This window comes from Lygodium microphyllum, chromosome 27, assembly GCF_053477565.2.
Source record: "Lygodium microphyllum isolate KBCC chromosome 27, Lygodium_microphyllum_v1.1.10, whole genome shotgun sequence".
Classification (NCBI taxonomy): Eukaryota; Viridiplantae; Streptophyta; class Polypodiopsida; order Schizaeales; family Lygodiaceae; genus Lygodium; species Lygodium microphyllum.
In genome coordinates, this window is record NC_141161.1 from 129,708,179 (window position 1) to 129,728,539 (window position 20,361).

Genomic DNA, 20,361 nt, shown 5'->3' on the forward strand with positions numbered 1-20,361 from the left:
TTATGCATCTTCTAGTAGACAGGGTGATGACAGAAATGAGCATTTGTTCATGGTGCAGCACATGAACAATTCTGTGACAAGTGCAGAAGAAAGCAACGATGTATGGTATGTTGACTCAGGTGCATCAAACCACATGACAGGTCATGCAGAATGGATGGAGGATGCAACGAAAATGGAAAAACCAGGATTTGTGGAGACTGGTGATGATACTGCACATCCTATTGTGCAGATTGGAAAAATTCCCTTGTCTATGCAGGGTGGGAAAAAGAAATACCTGTCCGATGTATTTCATGTCCCGAATATCACCAAGAATCTGGTTTCAGTTGGTCAAATGGTTGAACAGGGCTTGCAGGTCAGATTTAATCCTCATGGATGCTTTGTTGAGGATATGAAAAATAAAGGTCGCTTGATAGCAAAAGGAAAGAAGAAGGGCAGAATGTTTACATTGGATGCAGACATGTCTGAATTGAGTGCAGCAATGTTTGCACATGGGACCGGTGTAGTTGCAGATATTGATATCTGGCATAAATGCATTGGTCATGTTAATGTACAGCGACTTAAATCAATGCAGGCCCAAAATATTGTTGCAGGATTGCCCAAATTCAAGGTTGCAGAAATGCATAAGGTATGTGAAGCCTGTCAGTTTGGAAAACAGGCAAGGAAACCATTTCCTAGACATGTTCAAGAGAGTGAGAAGCCATTGGAATTAATTCACTCTGATGTGTGGACAACTAAAGCTGCATCTCTTGGAGGCTGTCATTATTTTGTCAGTTTTATTGATGACTATAGCAGAAAAGTTTGGGTGTATTTTATGAAAAATAAAAGTGAAGTTTTTGGGCATTTCAAAACTCTTAAAGCTATGGTTGAAAAAGAAACAGGCTTGCAGATAAAATGCCTAAGGTCAGATGGAGGGGGAGAGTACCTCTCAAATGAGTTTGCAAAGTTCTTGCAGGAGCATGGCATAAAGCAGCAATATTCATGCAGTTATACCCCACAACAAAATGGAATTGCAGAAAGGAAAAACAGGCATATTAGAGAGGTATCTCGTGCCATGCTCAATGAAAAAGACTTGCCAGATTTTTATTGGGCTGAAGCAGTTGCTACAGCAGTCTACATAATGAATAGGACTCCCACTGCAGCAATACATGGAATGACTCCAGAGGAGAGGTATACTGGTAGAAAACCAAATATTTCTCATTTGAAAATTTTTGGTTGCATTGCCTATGTACATGTGCCAGATGAGCTGAGATCCAAGTTGGATCCAAAAGCTGAGAAGTGCATCTTTATTGGTTACTCTCTGCAGCAAAAAGGGTATAGATGCTATAACCCTTCTACTCGTAAGTTTACAGTGAGCAGAGATGTTGTTTTTGATGAGATGAGTAGCTGGTATAAACCAGTAAATGTGATTGATGATGAAGATGCACAAAATGGTAATGCTACACAGAATTCACAGCAGCAGTCACAAAATATTAGTGGACCTGGAGCGTCCTCTAGCAGTGGTTCACATTCTTCGCCATGGACAGGCAGATTGAGATCAGGAGAATCTTCTCAAAGCAATGCAGATAGTGGTATGCAGGTATCACGAAAAGGAAAAGAGAAGGTTGATCAGCCCATGTTTGATGTGAATGCAGGTCACTCTTATGTGGATGGTGAATCCAGTGGCTCAGAACAGAGCATTGATGATGAGTTGGGTATTCCTTCTATTGTTACACCTGGAGTAAGGAAGACCAGGGATGTTTTGAGAGCACCTGGGAGTGAACCTACTTTGCGCAGGTCTACAAGAGCTAGGTATCCTGTGGATAGGCTGAAATATGATGGATTTACAGCCATTCACTATGCATATATGGTCAAAGTGATACAGGAACCAGAACCCACATCTTTTGAGCAAGCCATGGGAAAAGAAAAATGGGAGAAAGCCATGGATGAAGAAATGGATGCCTTGGAAGCAAATGCTACATGGGAGTTAGTACCTTTGCCTAAAGGTAAGAATGCAATTGGCTGTAAGTGGGTTTATAAGGTGAAGCACAATGCTGATGGTTCTGTGAACAGATACAAGGCAAGATTAGTAGTCAAGGGGTATGCACAAACATATGGCATTGACTATGAAGAAACATTTAGTCCGGTTGCAAGGATGGCAACCGTAAGAGCAGTCATTGCTATGGCTGCATCAAAGGGATGGTCTTTACATCAGATGGATGTAAAGAATGCCTTCTTGCATGGTGATTTGCAAGAAGAGGTCTATATGGAGCAGCCACCAGGTTATGTGCATGCTGTTCATCCTGAGTTTGTTTGCAGGTTGAAGAAAGCCTTGTATGGCTTGAAGCAAGCACCTAGAGCATGGTCTGACAAGATAGGACAGTATCTTGTCACTATTGGCTTTCAGATTTCCAAGGCAGATTTCTCACTTTATGTGAGAAAAACAGAGAAAGGTATTATGCTTCTTGTCATTTATGTTGATGATTTGATTATGACAGGTGACAGTGATGAAGATATCCTTCATGTGAAAATGCTATTGAAGCAGAAGTTTGAGATGAAGGATTTGGGAGAGCTGCGTTATTTCTTGGGCATTGAGGTGATTAGATCACCAAGTGGGATACAGCTCTTGCAGAGGCAGTATGGATTGGACATGCTATCCAAATATGGGATGACAGGCTGTAAGCCTATTTCAGTTCCTTTGGAGCAAAATGTGAAGCTACGCACAGATGCAGGTGAGCTTCTAGAAGACCCTACTATGTACAGACGCATAGTAGGAAGTTTGATTTATATGACTATTACCAGGCCAGATTTGAGCTATGCTGTTGGATTGGTAAGTCAGTTTATGCAGGCTCCAAGGAAACCACATTTGGATGTGGCTAGACGCATACTTAGGTATGTGAAGTCCACATTGCAGTATGGACTATTTTATGAGACTGGGGTTCAGATACAGTTGCATGGATACACTGATGCTGATTGGGCTGGTAGTATTTCTGATAGACGATCTACCAGTGGATATGTATTCTCTTTTGGGAGTGCTGCAGTCACTTGGAGCAGCAAGAAACAGCCTACAGTTGCCTTGTCGAGCACAGAGGCTGAGTACAGGGGTGCAGCAATGGCTGCATGTGAGGTAGCTTGGTTGCATAAGCTACTTTATGATATGCATCAGTCTACAGATGGGCCAGTTGTCATTTATTGTGACAACATGAGTAGTATACACTTGGCAAATAACCCAGTCTATCATGCTAGAACAAAGCACATTGAGGTGCATTATCACTATGTGCGAGAGAGGGTTTTACTAGGTCTTATTAATCTAGTTTATGTCAGCACAGAGGATCAGGTAGTTGACATATTCACGAAGGCATTGGGCGCAGAGAAGCTGCGCAAGTTCAGAGACCTGCTTGGTGTGCAGGAATTGGGATTGAGCTCGAGGGGGAGTGTTGAGATATCGAGCTCCACTCGTGATACGCCAGGGTGACCGTTGTATATTTATGTCACCGACTTGTCAGTTGCAGACGCGGTTGGTACACCGCCCATGAATAATAGCTACATGATAGCTATCCTTATCTACTCTAGTTCGTGGCTCAGTTAGTATGCCACCTTAGTTAGTTGAGTTTTGTTTGAGACCCATATATAGGGTTCTTCTATTTCTTTGTACTAGAGTTCTTTTGGCTTACACAACTAAGAAGAGGAAAACTGTTTTCAGCCTCCACCCTTGTGTGTCTTCCCCCATTGTGCAAGCAAGAAAGCTTCAAGCGAGACTCCTTCCTTCTCTCCCACAATCTTGACACCCACCTGTCAGGTTCCTTGCGCCTCCGTGGGTTTGCCACCCACCGGCTCGCGTACATGTTAGACTCCTTGGTCCGTGTCGGCATGGGGCCTTCCTTCCCTTGTTTTCCCACCCATCCCGGCTTATTTATACTCGCCCCAGGTCCACGAGTCTTCTAACCACCATCCGCCCGGTCCATTGCCCTACTTGGCTTCACCGCGGTCGGCATGGGGCCTTCTCTTCCTTCTTCCCTTATCCCCAAATCCACCTCTTCTTTCTCCAGCCCGGTTTCTTTATACTCGCCCCAGGGTCACGAGTCTTCTTACCACCATCCGCCCAGTCCATCGCCCTACTCGGCTTCACCGCGGTCGGCATGGGACCTTCTCCTCGCGTCCAGCCCGGCTTGTTTATACTCGCCCCAGGTCCACGAGTCTTCAACACCCATCTTTATACTCCCGGCGTTGGGAGTTCTCTTTCCTTCGGTCCCCTTGACCTTCGCACCCGGCCGTTCATTTAAGCTCGCGGCTCCACGAGCGTCGTGCAAACACATATCTTATTTTCTCTTCCTCCACTCTTTCCCTGCACCCGGCCATTCTTTTATACTCCCGGCTCAAGGAGTCTTGCATATTCTAAATCCGCATCGCCGTTCCTTTATACTCGCGGCGTTACGAGTGTCGTGCACCACATATCTTCCTTTCTCTTCCTCCACTCCTTCCATGCACCCGGCCATTCTTTTATACTCCCGGCTCAAGGAGTCTTGCATATTCTGAATCAGTGTCGCCATTCTTTTATACTCGCGGCGTTACGAGTCTTCTCCACCTCCACTCTTCGCCTCCTCATCTCCTTCTCCATCTTCATCATCATCTTCTTCTTCTTCAGACCATAGGGCCGTAGCCCGTTTCCATCTCCTTTCATCAAAAATAACTTGGGCCTTCTGCCCGCATCTTCTTTTCTTGCTCTCTCCTCTCCTTCTCGCCTCCGCTTTCTTCCACTCCTTCGTCTTCTTCTTCACACTCATCTTCTTTTCTTCAACACATAGGGCCGCAGCCCGTTTCCATCTTCTTTCTTCAAACAAAGGGCCTTCTTGCCCAAATCATAACTCTTCAACACAAGCCCGCTTACTTTATACTCCCCGGGTTGAGAGTTGCAAGACCATCGCCTTTCAGCTTCCCTTCACGTGACTTCAGCACCGCAGGTCCTCTTTGACTCACTCTAGTAGCCCCATAACAAGCAGACATAAACCTTTAGCTCCAACTGATTCAACCCACGGCCATCCATACTCCGCTCCGTTTCGCCTCTTGGCTCATTCTTCAGCTCTTCAAACAGATCTCCAATTCGCATCCTCCATCAAGTGGTCTCACCATAGGCCCGCGTTCTTTATCCTCCTGCCAGGTCCGGGAGTCTTCGGTCTCGAATCAAAGGGTTTCAGTAACAAGACTAGAAATTCGCCCGCAGGCGCTCATCCACTCCATCAAATACACCCTCTCATCTCAACCTTGCCCGCGTTGTTTATACTCCTGCCAGGTCCGGGAGTCTTGAAAAAATTTCCCCTTTTCTCCTCCTCCTGCACCCGCTTTCTTTATCCTCGCGCCAGGCCCGCGAGTCTTCTCTAGAGACACTAAGCCTGCAGGCTCCAACTTCAGCTTACAAAGATTCCAGGTCAACTAGGCCGCCCTTGAGCCGTGATGATAAAGAGCTACTCAACTTTCCCTAATCTGCTCCAAAATGCACCATCTCTAATCTGCACAAACCCGTCAACCTTATTTTCATGTCCACCAACAAGTTTTGGTCTCAAAACATGGCTCTCATAGCCCCACGAGATTCATTTTTAGCACAAATGAGCATTCCACTTCACTGCCCGTGGTTAGGCATAGATTCAGGTTCAAACAGATCAGCTACAACAGCCTCTTCACAAAATCAAGACAAGTTGTGGGTAGCAGCATGCAGCCCCAACCCTGCTTCATTTCACATGACGGCTCTTTTTTTTTTTTTTTGAACACATGCAACCTGAACAAGCTTGACTTTTACGTCTCCACTTGCTGGACACTCATAGCTTGAAATCTTGGCCAACTTGCCTCCACCTATGTTGACCACCCCAGCAGTCGAGTAGGAGGTAGCTCTGATACCAAGTGTGACGCTGCATATCTGGTCCCATGGGTCCGCACTCGAATCCCGCACAAGAAACATGGCCTGCGGCCTCCCAGCACCGCGTCGCGTCTTGAAAACGCAGCAGAAGCCAACTCGCAAGACAAGTCAAGAAAACACGCCTTCGCGTCACAGCATGACCTGTCGCGTCGCGTCGCGTTTCGGGCCATCACGCCCCATGATATCCCTCCCACGTCGCGGTTTGCTCACAACACGCGTAACGCGTTTTTCTAACTCGCACAAGGGAAACTTGACGCTTGGAGACGCCGGATCGCGCCACGGAAGAGTTCCGGGCTCACAAGGATCCACAATCAACCATCTTGGAACACGGCGCCACGGGGGCGACACGGTTCATATCCCACCTTTCCTCATAAGAAGTCATGGCGACTCGAACTCGGAACAGGGGGCCCGGCTGCCTCGCTCAAAATGAGAACCCTGCGTGCCGGGAGGCTAAAACGATGGTTGCTCCATGAGGCACGGCCTACATGGAGGAGCTGGGGAGACATGGGTTGCCCAAGCCTCACACTCCCTTCCCTCATAGGTGTTTTCGGCTCCAACGGCAAGGCATACCTACAAAGCCCGAAATTTTCCTTGGGGAGGGGGTGGGGGGGGGAAGGGCGCCTCGCGACATGGCGTGTTGAGGGGGGGAGGGGGGGCCGAATTTTGGAGGGGGGGGGCCACTGAATTTTGAATGGGGGGGGGGGGGGATTTTGTTGGGGGGTGGGGGGGGGGGCGAATTTTGTAAGGGGGGGGGGGGGGGAGAATTTTTGAGGGGGGGGGGCTGAAATTTTGAGGGGGGGTGGGGGGGAGGGGGGGGGGGCGAATTTTTGACGGGGGGTGTGTTGAGGGGGGGGGGTGGTGTGTGTTGAGAGGGGCCGAATTTTTGAGGGGGGGGGGGAGGGGTGGTGTGGTGTGGTGTGTGTTGAGAGGGGGGGCGAATTTTGGAGGGGGTAGGGGTGGTGTGGTGTGGTGTGTGTTGGGGGGGAGGGGGGGAGGGGGGCAGAATTTTTGAGGGGGCGTCATGGTGGGTGGGTGGGTGTGTTAAGGGGAGGGGAGCACGTCGCGTCTTGTCATGTCATGGGGCGCGGGGGGGGGGGGGGGGGGGGTGGAGGGGGGCGTCGCGACATGGTGTGGTGTGTGTTGGGGGGGGGGGGGGGGGGGGGGCGGCATTGCGGTGGGTGGGTGTGTGTGTTAAGGGGAGGGTGGCATGTCGCGTCGTGTCATGTCATGGTGGGGCGGGGAGGGGGGGACACGTCGCGTGGTGTCGTGTCATGGGTGGGGGGTGGGGTGGGGATGTCATGGGGGGGTGACAAGACACGACGCGACGTGCCCCCCTCCCCTTAACACACACACCCACCCACCCACCCACCGCGATGCCTCCCCCCAACACACACCACACCACACCACCCCTCCCTCCCCTCCAAAATTCGCCCCCCCCCACCGCGATGCCTCCCCCCCCCAAAAATCCCCCCCCCCAACACACACCACCCCCCCCTAAAAAATTCGGCCCCCACCCCCTCAACACACACCACACCACACCACACCACCCCTCCCCCCCCTCCAAAATTCCCCCCCCCCCCCCAACACACACCACCCCAGACCACCCCTCCCCCCCAAAAATTCGTCCCCCCCCTCAACACACACCACCCCACCCCTCCCCCCCCCCAAAAATTCCACCACCCCCCACCCCTCCCCCCCTCAACACACACCACACCACACCACCCCTCCCCCCCCCCCCCCCGTCAACACACACCACCGCACCCCCCCCCCCAAAATTCGCCCCCCCCCCAACACACACCACCCCACCCCCCCCCTAAAAAATTCCGCCCCTCTCCCCTAAACACACACCATACCACACCACCCCTACCCCCCCCAAAAATTTTCCCCCCCCCTCAACACACACCACCCCACCCCTCCCCCCCCCTCAACACACACCACACCACACCACCCCTCCCCCCCCCCAACACACACCACCCCACACCACCCCTCCTCCCCCCCCCAAAAAATTTCCCCCCCCCCTCGACACACACTACCCCACCCCTCCCCCCCCCCCTCAACACACACCACACCACACCACCCCTCCCCCCCCTCAAAAATTCCACTGCCCCCCACCCCCCCCCCCTCAACACACCACACCACACCACCCCTCCCCCCCCCCCTCAGAAATTCGCCCCCCCCCCTGAACACACACCACACCACACACCCCTCCCCCACCCCCTCCAAAATTCGGCCCGCCCCCCAACACACACCAACCCACACCACCCCTCCCCCCCCCAAAAATTTGCCCCCCCCCTCAACACACACCACCCCACCCCTCCCCCCCCCTCAACACACACCACACCACACCACCCCTCCCCCCCCCAAAAATTCGCCCCTCCCCCCCTCAACACACACCACCCCACCCCTCCCCCACCCCTCAACACACACCACACCACACACCCCCTCCCCCCCCTCAAAAATTCCACCGCCCCCCACCCCCCCCCTCAACACACCACACCACCCCTCCCCCCCCTCAAAAATTCGCCCCCCCCCCCCAACACACACCACACCACCCCTCCCCCCCACAAAATTTCCACCGCCCCCCCCTCAACACACACCACACGACACCACCCTCCCCCCCTCCAAAATTCGCCCCCCCCCCTCAACACAAACCACCCCACACCTCCCCCCCCTCAAAAATTCGGCCCTCCCCGCCCCCCCCTCAACACACACCACACCACACCACCCCCCCCTCCAAAATTCGCCCCCCCCGTCATCACACACCACCCCACCTCACCCACTCCCCTTAACACACACACCCACCCACCGCGATGCCCCCCCCCCCAACACACACCACACCATGTCGCCACGCCCCCCTCCCCCCCCCCGCCCCATGACATGAGATGACGCTACGTGCTCCCCTCCCCTTAACACACACACCCACCCCTCCCCCCCCTTAACACACACCACACCACACCACCCCTCCCCCCCCCTCAAAAATTCTCCCCCCCCCCCCTCAACACACACCACACCACACCACCCCTCCCCCCCTCCAAATTTCCCCCCCCCCCAAAAAAATTGGCCCCCCCCTCAACACACACCACACCACACCACCCCTCCCCCCCCTCCAAAATTCCCCCCCCCCCTCAACACACACCACACCACACCACCCCTCCCCCCCTCCAAAATTCGCCCCCCCCCCCCAACACACACCACCCCACACCACCCCTCCCCCCACCCAAAAATTTCCCCCCCCCCTCAACACACACCACCCCACCCCCCCCCTCAACACACACCACACCACCCCTCCCCTTCCCCCCCTCCAAATTTCGCCCCCCCCTCAACACACACCACCCCACCCCTCCCCCCCCCCCAGAAAATTCGCCCCCCCCTCCAAATTTCGGCCCTTCCCCCAACAAAAATTCGCCCCCCCCCCCAACACACACCACACCACACCACACCACCCCTCCCCCCCCGTCCAAAATTCGCCCCCCCCTCAACACAAACCACCCCACACCACCCCTCCCCCCCCCCTCAACACACACCACCCCACCCCCCCCCCAACACACACCACCCCACCCCCCCCCCCCCCCCCAACACACACCACACCACCCCTCACCCCCCTTCAAAAATTCCCCCCCCCCCCTCAACACACACCACACCACCCCTCCCCCCCCTCAAAAATCCCCCCCCCCCCAACTCACACCACACCACACCACCCCTCCCCTTCCCCCCCTCCAAATTTCGCCCCCCCCTCAACACGCACCAGCCCACCCCTCCCCCCCCCCCGCCCCCAGCACACACCAGCCCACCCCCCCCCAAAAAAATTCGGCCCCCCCTCAACACACACCACCCCTCCCCCCCTCCAAAATTTGCCCCCCCCCCCCCCGCCCCCAACACACACCACCCCTCTCCCCCCCCCCAAAAATTCGCCCCCCCCTCAATACACACCTCCCCACCCTTCCCCCCCCCCCCCCTCAACACACACCACACCACACCACACCACACCTCCCCCCCCTCAACACACCACACCACCCCTCCCCCCCCCCCCCTGAAAAATTCGCCCCCCCCCCTCAACACACCACACCACCCTCCCCCCCCAAAAAATTCGCCCACCCCCCCCCCCAACACACACCACCCCACCCCTCCCCCCCCCCCTCAAAAATTCGCCCCCCCACCTCCAATATTCGCCCCTCCCCCTTAACACACACTCCTCCCCCAAAAATTTGCCCCCCCCTCGACACACACTACCCCACCCCTCCCCCCCCCCAAAAAAATTCCCCCCCCCCCAACACACACCACCCCACCCCCCCCCCTCAACACACACCACACCACACCACCCCTCCCCCCCTCCAAAATTCGCCCCCCCCCCAACACACACCACCCCTCCCCCCCCCCAGAAAATTCGCCCCCCCCTCAATACACACCTCCCCACCCTTCCCCCCGCCCCCCCTCAACACACACCACACCACACCACCCCTCCCCCCCTCTCCAAAATTCGCCCCCCCCCCCTCATCACACACCACCCCACCCCACCCCCCTCCCCTTAACACACACACCCACCCACCGCGATGCCCCCCCCCAACACACACCACACCATGTCGCGATGCCCCCCTCCCCCCCCCCCGCCCCATGACATGACACGACCCGACGTGATCCCCTCCCCTTAACACACACACCCACCCCTTCCCCCCCTCAACACGCACCACACCACACCACCCCTCCCCCCCCTCAAAAATTCGCCCCCCCCCCCCCCCCCCAATACACACCACACCACACCACCCCTCCCCCCCCTCCAAAATTCGCCCCCCCTGATCACACACCACCCCACCCCACCCCTTCTCCCCCCCTCAAAAATTCGCCCCCCTTCAAAATTCAGCCCCCCCACCCTCCCCCCTTCTCCCCCCCCCCTCCAAAATTCGGCCCCCCTCACCATGACATCCCCCCCCACCCATAATACAACACGACGTGACGCGCCCCCCATGACAGCCCCCCACCCTCCAATGACACGACACGACGCAACGTGCCCCCCTCTCCCCCTTCACCCTCCACACACACCACACCATGTCACGACGTGCCGCCCCCCCCCCCCCCATGACATCCCCACCCCACCTCCCCATCCATGACACGACACGACGCGACGCACCCCCCCATGACATCCCCCCCACCCCCCATGACACGACACGACGCGACGTGCCCCCCCCTCCCCCTTCCCCCCTCAACACACACCACATCATGTCGCGACGTGCGGCGCCCCCCCAATACACACCACACCACACCGTGGACAAAGCCGCATTTTGAAGGGGGGGTGAATTTTTGAGGGGGAGGGGGGGGGGAGGCGTGGTGTGGTGTGTGTTGAGATGGGGGGGTGAATTTTGGAGGGGGGAGGGGTGGTGTGGTGTGGTGTGTGTTGGGGGGGGGGGGGGGGGGGGGGGAATTTTTGAGGGGGCGTCATGGAGGGTGGGTGGGTGTGTTAAGGGGAGGGGAGCACGTCGCGTCGTGTCAGGCCATGGGGCGCGGGGGGGGGGGGCAGGGGTGCGTCGCGACATGGTGTGGTGTGTGTTGGGGGGCGGGGCATTGCGTTGGGTGGGTGTGTGTGTTAAGGGGAGGGTGGCACGTCGCATCGTGTCGTGTCATGGGGGGGTGGGGAGGGGGGGATCCCATGGGGGGGGATGTCATGGGGGGGGGGGGGGCGCGTCGCATCCTGTCGTGTCATGGGTGGGGGGGTGGGGTGGGGATGTCATGGCGGGGGGGCCGCGGCACGTCGCGACATGGTGTGGTGTGTGTTGAGGCGGGAAGGGGGGGGCGCGTCGCATCGTGTCGTGTCATGGGGGGGCACGTCGCGTCGCGTCGTGTCATGGGGGGTGGGGGGGGATGTCATGGGGGGGCCGAATTTTTCAGGGGGGGGGGGAGGGGTGGGGTGGTGTGTGTTGAGGGGGGAGGCGAATTTTTGACGGGGGGACGTCATGGGGGGGGGGGCGCATCGCGTCGTGTCGTGTCATGGGGGATGGGGGGATGTCATGGGCGGGGAGGGGGGTTGTCATGTTATGTTGGGGAGGGGGCACGTCGCATCATGTCGGGGCATGGTGGGGGGAGGGGGCATCGCAACACCCCGCGTCACCCCCCACGACACGGCACACCCCCCCACCCCACCGCACCCCCCTACGACGCGGCGCCTCCCCCCCCCAGCCCACCTCGAAAAACCCCGCTCCATCCACAGCACCCCACCACTCCTCCAAAAACCAGGCTCGACCCACCGTGCCCCGCCTCACCCCCCCACGACACGGTGCACCCTCCACCCCACCGCACCCCCCCACGATGCCCCCCGCACCCCACCTCGAAAAACCCCGCTCCCTCCGCACCACCCCACCACTCCTCCGAAAACCCCGCTCGACCCACCCCACCTCGCGTGAGCCCCCCCACGACACGGCACACCCCCCACACCCCACCGCACCCTCCCACGACGCGGCGCATATCCCCCACCCCCCCTCACCCACCTCGAAAAACCCCGCTCGATCCACCCAACCCCGCGTCACTCCCCCATGACACGGCACACCCCCCCACCCCACCGCACTCCCCCACGACGCCCCCCCCCGCACCCCACCTCGAAAAACCCCGCTCCCTCTAGGCCACACCACAAATGCCTCCGAAAACCCCGCTCGACCCACCCCACCCCGCGTCACCCCCCCACGACATGGCGCACCCCCCACCCCACCGCACCCCCCAACGACGCCGCCCCGCACCCCACCTCGAAAAACCCCACTCCCTCCATACCACCCCACCACGCCTCCGAAAACCCCGCTCGACCCACCCCACCTCGCGTCAGCCCCCACGACACGGCACACCCCCCACACCCCACCGCACCCCCCCCCCGACGCGGCGCATATCCCCCCCCCTCGCACCCCACCTCGAAAAACCCCACTCGACCCACCCAACCCCGCGTCACTCCCCCAGGACACGGCGCACCCCACCTCGGAAAACCCCACCTCAGAAAACCCCGCTCCCTCCACACCACCCGAACCCTAAACCCAAAACCCAAAACCCTAAACCCTAAACCCTAAACCCTAAACCCTAAACCCTAAACCCCACCTCGGAAAACCCCGCTCCCTCCACACCACCCGAACCCTAAACCCTAAACCCTAAACCCCGCACCCCACCTCGGAAAACCCCGCTCCCTCCACACCACCCGAACATGCCTCCGAAAACCCCGTTCGACCCACCCCACCTCGCGTCAGCCCCCCCACGACACCGCACACCCCCCACCCCACCGCACCCCCCCACGATGCGGCGCATAACCCGCCCCCGCACCCCACCTCGAAAAACCCCGCTCGACCCACCCCACCCCGCATCACCCCCCACGACACGGCGCACCCCCCACCCCACCACACCCCCCCAGGACACTCCCCCGCACCCCACCTCGGAAAACCCCACTCCCTCCACACCACCCCAACACGCCTCCGAAAACCCCGCTCGACCCACCCCACCTCGCGTCAGCCCCCCCACGACACGGCACACCCCCCCACCCCACCGCACCCCCCCACGACATGGCGCATATCTCCCCCCCCCGCACCCCACCTCGAAAAACCCCGCTCGACCCACCCCACCCCGCGTCACCCCCCCACCCCACTGCACCCCCCCACGACGCCCCCCCGCACCCCACCTCGAAAAACCCCGCTCCCTCCACACCACCCCGCCACGCCTCCAAAAACCGCGCTCGACCCACCCCACCCCGCGTCACGGCGCACCCCCCCACCCCACCGCACCCCCCACCCCACCTCGAAAAACCGCGCTCCATCCACAGCACCCCACCTCTCCTCCAAAAACCCCGCTCGACCCACCCCACCCCGCGTCACCCCCCCATGACACGGCGCACCCCCACCCCACCGCACCCCCCACGACGCCCCCCCGCACCCCACCTCGAAAAACCCCGCTCCCTCCACGCCACACCACCACGCCTCCGAAAACCCCGCTCGACCCACCCCACCCCGCGTCACCCCCCCACGACACGGCGCACCCCCCACGACGCCCCCCCCGCACCCCACCTCGAAAAACCCCGCTCCCTCCACAGCACCGCGCCACGCCTCCGAAAAGCCCGCTCGACCCACGCCACCCCGCGTCACCCGCCACGACAAGGCGCACCCCCCCACAACGCTCCCCCCGCACCCACCTCGAAAAACCCCGCTCCCTCCACGCCTCCGAAAACCCCGCTCGACCCACCCCACCCCGCGTCACCACCCCACGACACGGCGCACCCCCCCCACCCCACCGCACCCCCCCACGACGCCCCCCCGCACCCCACCTCGAAAAACCCCGCTCCCTCCACGTCACCCCGCCACGCCTCCGAAAACCCCGCTCAACCCACCCCACCCCGCATCACCCCCCCACGACGCCCCCGCGCACCCCACCTTGGAAAACCCGCTGCATCCACACCACCCCACCCCACCTCGAAAAACCCGCTGCATCCACACCACCCCACCCCACGTCACGGCACACCCCACCGCACCCCCCTCGACGCGGTGTATCCGCCCCGCACCCCACCTCGAAAAACCCCGCTCCATCCACACGACCCCGCCACGTCTCCAAAAACCCCGCTTGACCCACCCCACCCCGCGTCACCCCCCCACGACACGGCACACCCCTCCACCCCACCGCACCCCCCGACAACGCGGTGCATCCCCCGCGCACCCCACCTCCAAAAACCCCGCTCGACCCACGGCACGTCACCTCACCCCCCCACGACATGGCACACCCTCCTCCTAAGAAATCCCGCTCCGCAATGACACGGCACACACACCCCACTGCACACGACCCCCTCACGCGACATGGAACCTTCCACCCCCCGACTGACCTCCTCAAGAAACCCCCCCACGACATGGCACACCCTCCCTCCTCAGAAATCCCCGCTCCAACAACCCGCCCGCGCAACATGGCACGCCCTCCCTCCTCAGAAAACCCCGCTCCACCGAACCCCCCCACAACATGCCACACCCTCCGCTCCCAAAATACCTCGCATCTTGAGGAGGGGGTATCACGTGAGAGCGAGGCAGAGGGAGGGGCCAGGCACGACGTACGCAAAGACAATCGCGACGAGGAGAGGAGGCGCCGCGTCATGGCAAGGCGAGGGGGTTTCCTACCACGATGTCAGCGTTGGAGAGTCAAGACATGATCCGAGGGGATTTCCATGCCACGGTCTCGAAACAACCATGCAAAAGGGTGCAGCACCAGGACTTCCCAGGAGGTCACCCATCCCAGTACTGTTCTGGCCCAAGCGCGCTTAACTGCGGAGTTCTGATGGGATCCGGTGTATTAGCGCTGGTGTGACCGAACCACAAACACAAAGGAATTCCAAAGAGCTCTTGTATACTCAGAAAGTGGCACGAGAGAGCTCAAGAGCGAGGCATGGCGGCATGCCATGCCGCTCATGCCACGGAGGACGCGACTAAACGCGAACCCTAAACCCCGCGCACATGGAGGCGACGCACAAAAGATTGAATGCCGCCGTCGCGTGCCATTTCTAACACGAAGGGCAAGCATCCACGTGAAGAGCACCCCGTGCACACATAGGCGACTACGTAGAAAAGATCGAGCCGCAGAATACGTGCCACGGAGGACACGCGCCCACAGCATGCCACAAGGCGGTGGGGGAGAGGGGGGCATGCCATTCATACCACGAGGACCCGTGTCCACGCGAGCACTAAACCCCGCGTACATGAGATTTGAGTCATAGGATCCGTGCCATGGACGAACTTGGAATGCCATCGGGTACCCTTGATGACACGGTGGGCGAGCATCCACGCGAGGAGAACCTCGCGCACATAAAGGCAACGAGGTAGAAAAGATCAAGTCATAGAATCCACGTATTGTTATTTATTGTCACTACCTCCCCGTGTCGGGATTGGGTAATTTGCACGCCTGCTGCCTTCCTTGGATGTGGTAGCCGTTTCTCAGGCTCCCTCTCCGGAATCGAACCCTAATTCTCTGTCACCCATCACCACCATGGTAGGCCTCTATCCTACCATCAAAAGTTGATAGGGCAGAAATTTGAATGAAGCATCGCCGGCGCTGAGGCCGTGCTATTCGGGAAGTTATCCTGATTCACCGCATTACCGAGCAAGCCCGCATCGGCCTTTTATCTAATAAATGCGTCCCTTCCAGAAGTCGGGAGTTGGTGCACGTATTAGCTCTAGAATTACTACGGTTATCCTAGTAGCAAGGTACCATCAAAGAAACTATAACTGATTTAATGAGCCATTCGCAGTTTCACAGTACAAGAGAGTTTATACTTACACATGCATGGCTTAATCTTTGAGACAAGCATATGACTACTGGCAGGATCAACCAGGTAGCTATCTTTTGTCACACGAGCAGCACCGCTGCTGCGCGTTCGGACTCCACATCAAGTGTGGCTGCGGGGCAAAAAGGTACGACCTCATCACCAATGTGTTGTTCTTGATGTAGAGAGAAAGAGGGGACGAGCACGACAGCTCGAGAGTTTACGGGGAGAAAAAGAAAATGACAAATGGGGATGGGACAAGGGCATGCTTTCGTTTCCCACCGTGGACAAAGCGGCACACCAGCATGTGCATCAGCCATCGCCACCACCACGCACGAGGCGTGCTCAACGTTGTATTGTCTGCCACATTCTGAGCTCGTGTCGAGTCGAAAGACGATGGAGACGCTCATGCATTCCACCGTTTCGCGTCAACAAGAGCCCATCATGAGGTACACTCAACCCCACCGGGAACAAGCCCCGCCGACGAAGAAGCACCTCGATCACATCGTTCCATCGGTTTCGGTCCATCCGTATCGATACAAGCCGCACAATATTCACGACGAGAATCGCCGTTAGCATTGAGAACCATGGAGCTCGAACACGATCTCGCCAAAAACGAGACACGTGTTCAAGGCACCGCACTTCGCTCCTCACCGCCTAGTGGGCACATGTTGACCGCCACACGCGATGTGCTCGCAAGGATCACCACAAGTCGCTTGAGCCTAATCGTTCGGCGGGGGGTACATGGCATTTGCTCACGAGACACTCCTCGCGGACAAGACGGATGCGGGGACCATACGCCTCACCTCACCCTCCCTTGGATCTCCAAGGAGTGTTTCGATGGAGCAAGCACCGCTACCCTCATAGGTGTTGTCACGGACTCCAAAAACCACCACAACATGACTCGGCCCCATAACACACCAAAACATGGCATATCACGCCCCTTGGGCCTCAACATGGCACCATAACACGACTTATCACCATACGCGACATGGTTCCCCAACATAACACGGCACGGTTTCTCAACCCACCACGGCGCCTCAGCGCGACACGGCATGGCAACGCGACATGGTTCCACAGTCCACCATGTTATCTCCCCCCAACGGGCAAGGAGCTTTTTCCTCAAGGCACTCGAAAGTTTCTGGTGCTTACGCAAGGGCTCATGCATGAAACCCTTCATAATGGGCCAACACCCCACTCACCTCTCGCCCCATGAAAAAGACTACCCATCCCCCTCACTCTCACTGTTTGCACTCACCATCCCCACTCACCTAGTCCTGGGGGAAGCCCCGAGCCACTTGACCATGCCCAAGCGACACGCACGACGGCCCCATGCCGCGACGCGCCCAAGGAGAGCCAAGCCTCGAGTAGGGTACCTCCCCTATACACACCCCCTCTACAAAAAACTCGAAGCCCACTTCGAGTTGAGTAGGTACTAAGAGTTTGTTATTTACAAGAATAAACCCAACCCTCTTACCTAGCTTCAAAAAAGTGAAGGTAACTATACGAATGCCCCTACATAGTTATGCTCTCAAGTATACTTACAAGCCGCCTTGAGACGCCTCCACCCAGTTGGATCTTCCCAATGCTAAAGTGTGGTGTTGACGTCGCAAGCTCTTTCTTTTGTTGGGCTCTTCGTAGCCGGATCAGTCGATGATGCCTTGTTGGAGGATGTCGTGGTGATGCGCTGTAAGGCCACGTACCTCTTTGCTCTTCTTCCTCTATCCATCGCTCCAGCGTGAAGTAGTCCACCACCACGCTCCTTAATTCTTCGTGGCGCGCATGGGATGTTGGACTTTGCGGCTCCTTCAGCAGTAGATCGTCTCTTTGCAAAAACCGCATGTCGTCTTGCGCGGAATGCCCGATCCCACTTAGCCGCGCCATCCTTGGTCCTTCTTTTCCTTTTAGGAGTGCCCTGTCTGGCACGGATCTTCGGGAGTTTACCTGCGAAGCGCTTGGATTTTACCTGTGGTGCTGAGTGTCGGCGCGCTCTCCTGGCGAGGTCCATTGTCCCCGCATGTTTTATCCTCCTATGTTTTGAGCCCTGCTTGGCCACATCCGACTTGAGCGCACACGTCTGCCGAAACCTTTTGTGTTGGCCCTCTCTGGTCCGATCTATCCCTATGATGCGCAAGTAAATGCAGAGGCCATTGCTACAAGGTTGCCATACTGCGCCGGCTTGCACTAAGAGGCCCCACTTGGCTAGATTGAGCTGGATCACCTGCCTGTAAGTTAGATGGGCTTGATGAAAGCCATCAAACCGTCTAGCTTGCAACGCGAGGGCTATCTCTCTCGCTGTGTCCACCTCGAAATTGAACCGACTGGCCTGATTTTGCAAGTAAGAACAGAATAGCTTGCACAAGTCGAAACACGGGGTTGCCGCATACCGCCTTGCCCTCACAGCCAAGTCCATTTCTTTGGCTGAGAGCGTTGGCCTTCTCTTGCCGAGATAAACCTTATGGGCACATGTTGAGACCAAACCTTCACACTTGGCCTCGGCAGATGAGTTAGGCTCCTTGTTGAGCCGAATCTGTCTTTGATCCTCTGGAGGGTGAAGCCTCCGCGCAACTTGCTCGGCTCGATCATGAAGCCATCCGACCACGATGATGTCACCCAGCAGGTTGCAACCCTTTGGACCCGAGACCGGAATAGGCTTGAACGTGCAAGTAACAAGGGGCACCCCAGTATACCTGTCTTCTTTGCTGCATGAGGGCTTGCTTCCCTCGTAATCAGCCACTTGAGCACAATCTCTGCCCGCATCAGTTTCGCAAGAGAACATCTGCAGCTCATTGCTGAGGCTTGCATGCCTTCCCCTGCTAGCTGACTTGGTTTGTTGGGGCTCCGGGATCGACTCTGCTGTCTCACCCTTTGCCTTGGTTCTTGAAGTATCATTAAGTTTTTTCCACTCCCCAGCGTGGGTTTCGTCCTTTGTCCGCATCTTCGTGTCCTTCCTCTCCTCTCCCTCCTGTTTTTCCCTATACTCGGCCATTCGTTTATCCTCGCGGCTCACGAGTCTTCTGCTTTCTCCTTCACTCTTCACTCCACATACGGCCGTTTCTTTATCCTCGCGGCTCACGAGTACTATGCCTCCTCCTCCACCCTTCTCTCCACAACCGGCCGTTTCTTTATCCTCGCAGCTCACGAGTACCATGCCTTCTTCCTCATCCCTTTCCCTACACACGGCCGTTTCTTTATCCTCGCGGCTCACGAGTACCATGCCTTCTCCTCCACTCTCCTCTCCACGCACGGCCGTTTCTTTATCCTCGCGGCTCACGAGTACCATGCCTTCTCCTCCACTCTCCTCTCCACGCACGGTCGTTTCTTTATCCTCGCGGCTCACGAGCATATCCTGTTTGGCCATTCGTTTAGACTCGCGGCTCACGAGTTTCCTACCTTCTCCTTCAACCCTTCCTTCACACACGGCCGTTTCTTTATCCTCGCGGCTCACGAGCTTATCCTGGTTGGCCGTTCGTTTAGACTCGCGGCTCACGAGTTCTTCCACACGCTCGTCCTGTTCGACCGTTCGTTTAGACTCGCGGCTCACGAGTTCTTCCACAGTTAGCCATTCGGCTTCTTCATTCAGTAAAATGGCCTCTAGCCCCGTTCCCCTCCTTTCCACTTTCCCTCCGATCTCCTCAATAACATAATCGGGCTCAACCCGTTCTTCAGTTCCAGACCGTTCCACCTGTCCCGGATTATTTATACTCCCCCCAGGTGCAGGAGTTCCGATGCCTATCCCGATTTCTTTATCCTCCCTCCAGGTATAGGAGTCTTCCCCTTCATCCCCGCCAACATCCTCAATCTCCTCATCCAATCCCTCCACTGCTTGTTTCGAAGTATCATCTGCTTGGGGCTCGGCTTCCTTTGCCTCGCCCTTCCATGTGCACTCCTCAAGAACCACCCCTTCTGGTAATAGATCTGACCCGCAGGTCGTCTTCTCTTCCGCGCACTCCTCCACCAACACTCCATCAAATACAAAACTAGACTCATTTACCCATACTAGTTGTGTTGGATTAACTATGTGGTCATTCTCTTCATAATATGGCCCGTAGGCCTCCTCATTTCCATCTTGCCACTCGTCCGCATCTGCTTCATATCCCGGTTCGAAAGGTTGATCATAATAGTCTTGAAAATAGTCGTCTTTCTCTTCCCAGGTTGACTTTTCATGCGCATGCTTAGCTTCATACTCTGGATCAAACGATTGTTCCCCATAGCCCCCCAA

At 57.4% G+C, this 20,361-nt stretch overlaps 1 non-coding gene across 1 annotated transcript; it reads right to left on the minus strand.

Moving 5' to 3' along the window:
* Window positions 1-15,076: 15,076 nt before the first annotated feature.
* Window positions 15,077-15,195, minus strand: LOC148012919 (5S ribosomal RNA). The gene has a single exon (XR_015689245.1). It is a non-coding gene; the product is annotated as a 5S ribosomal RNA (ribosomal RNA).
* Window positions 15,196-20,361: the final 5,166 nt, after the last annotated feature.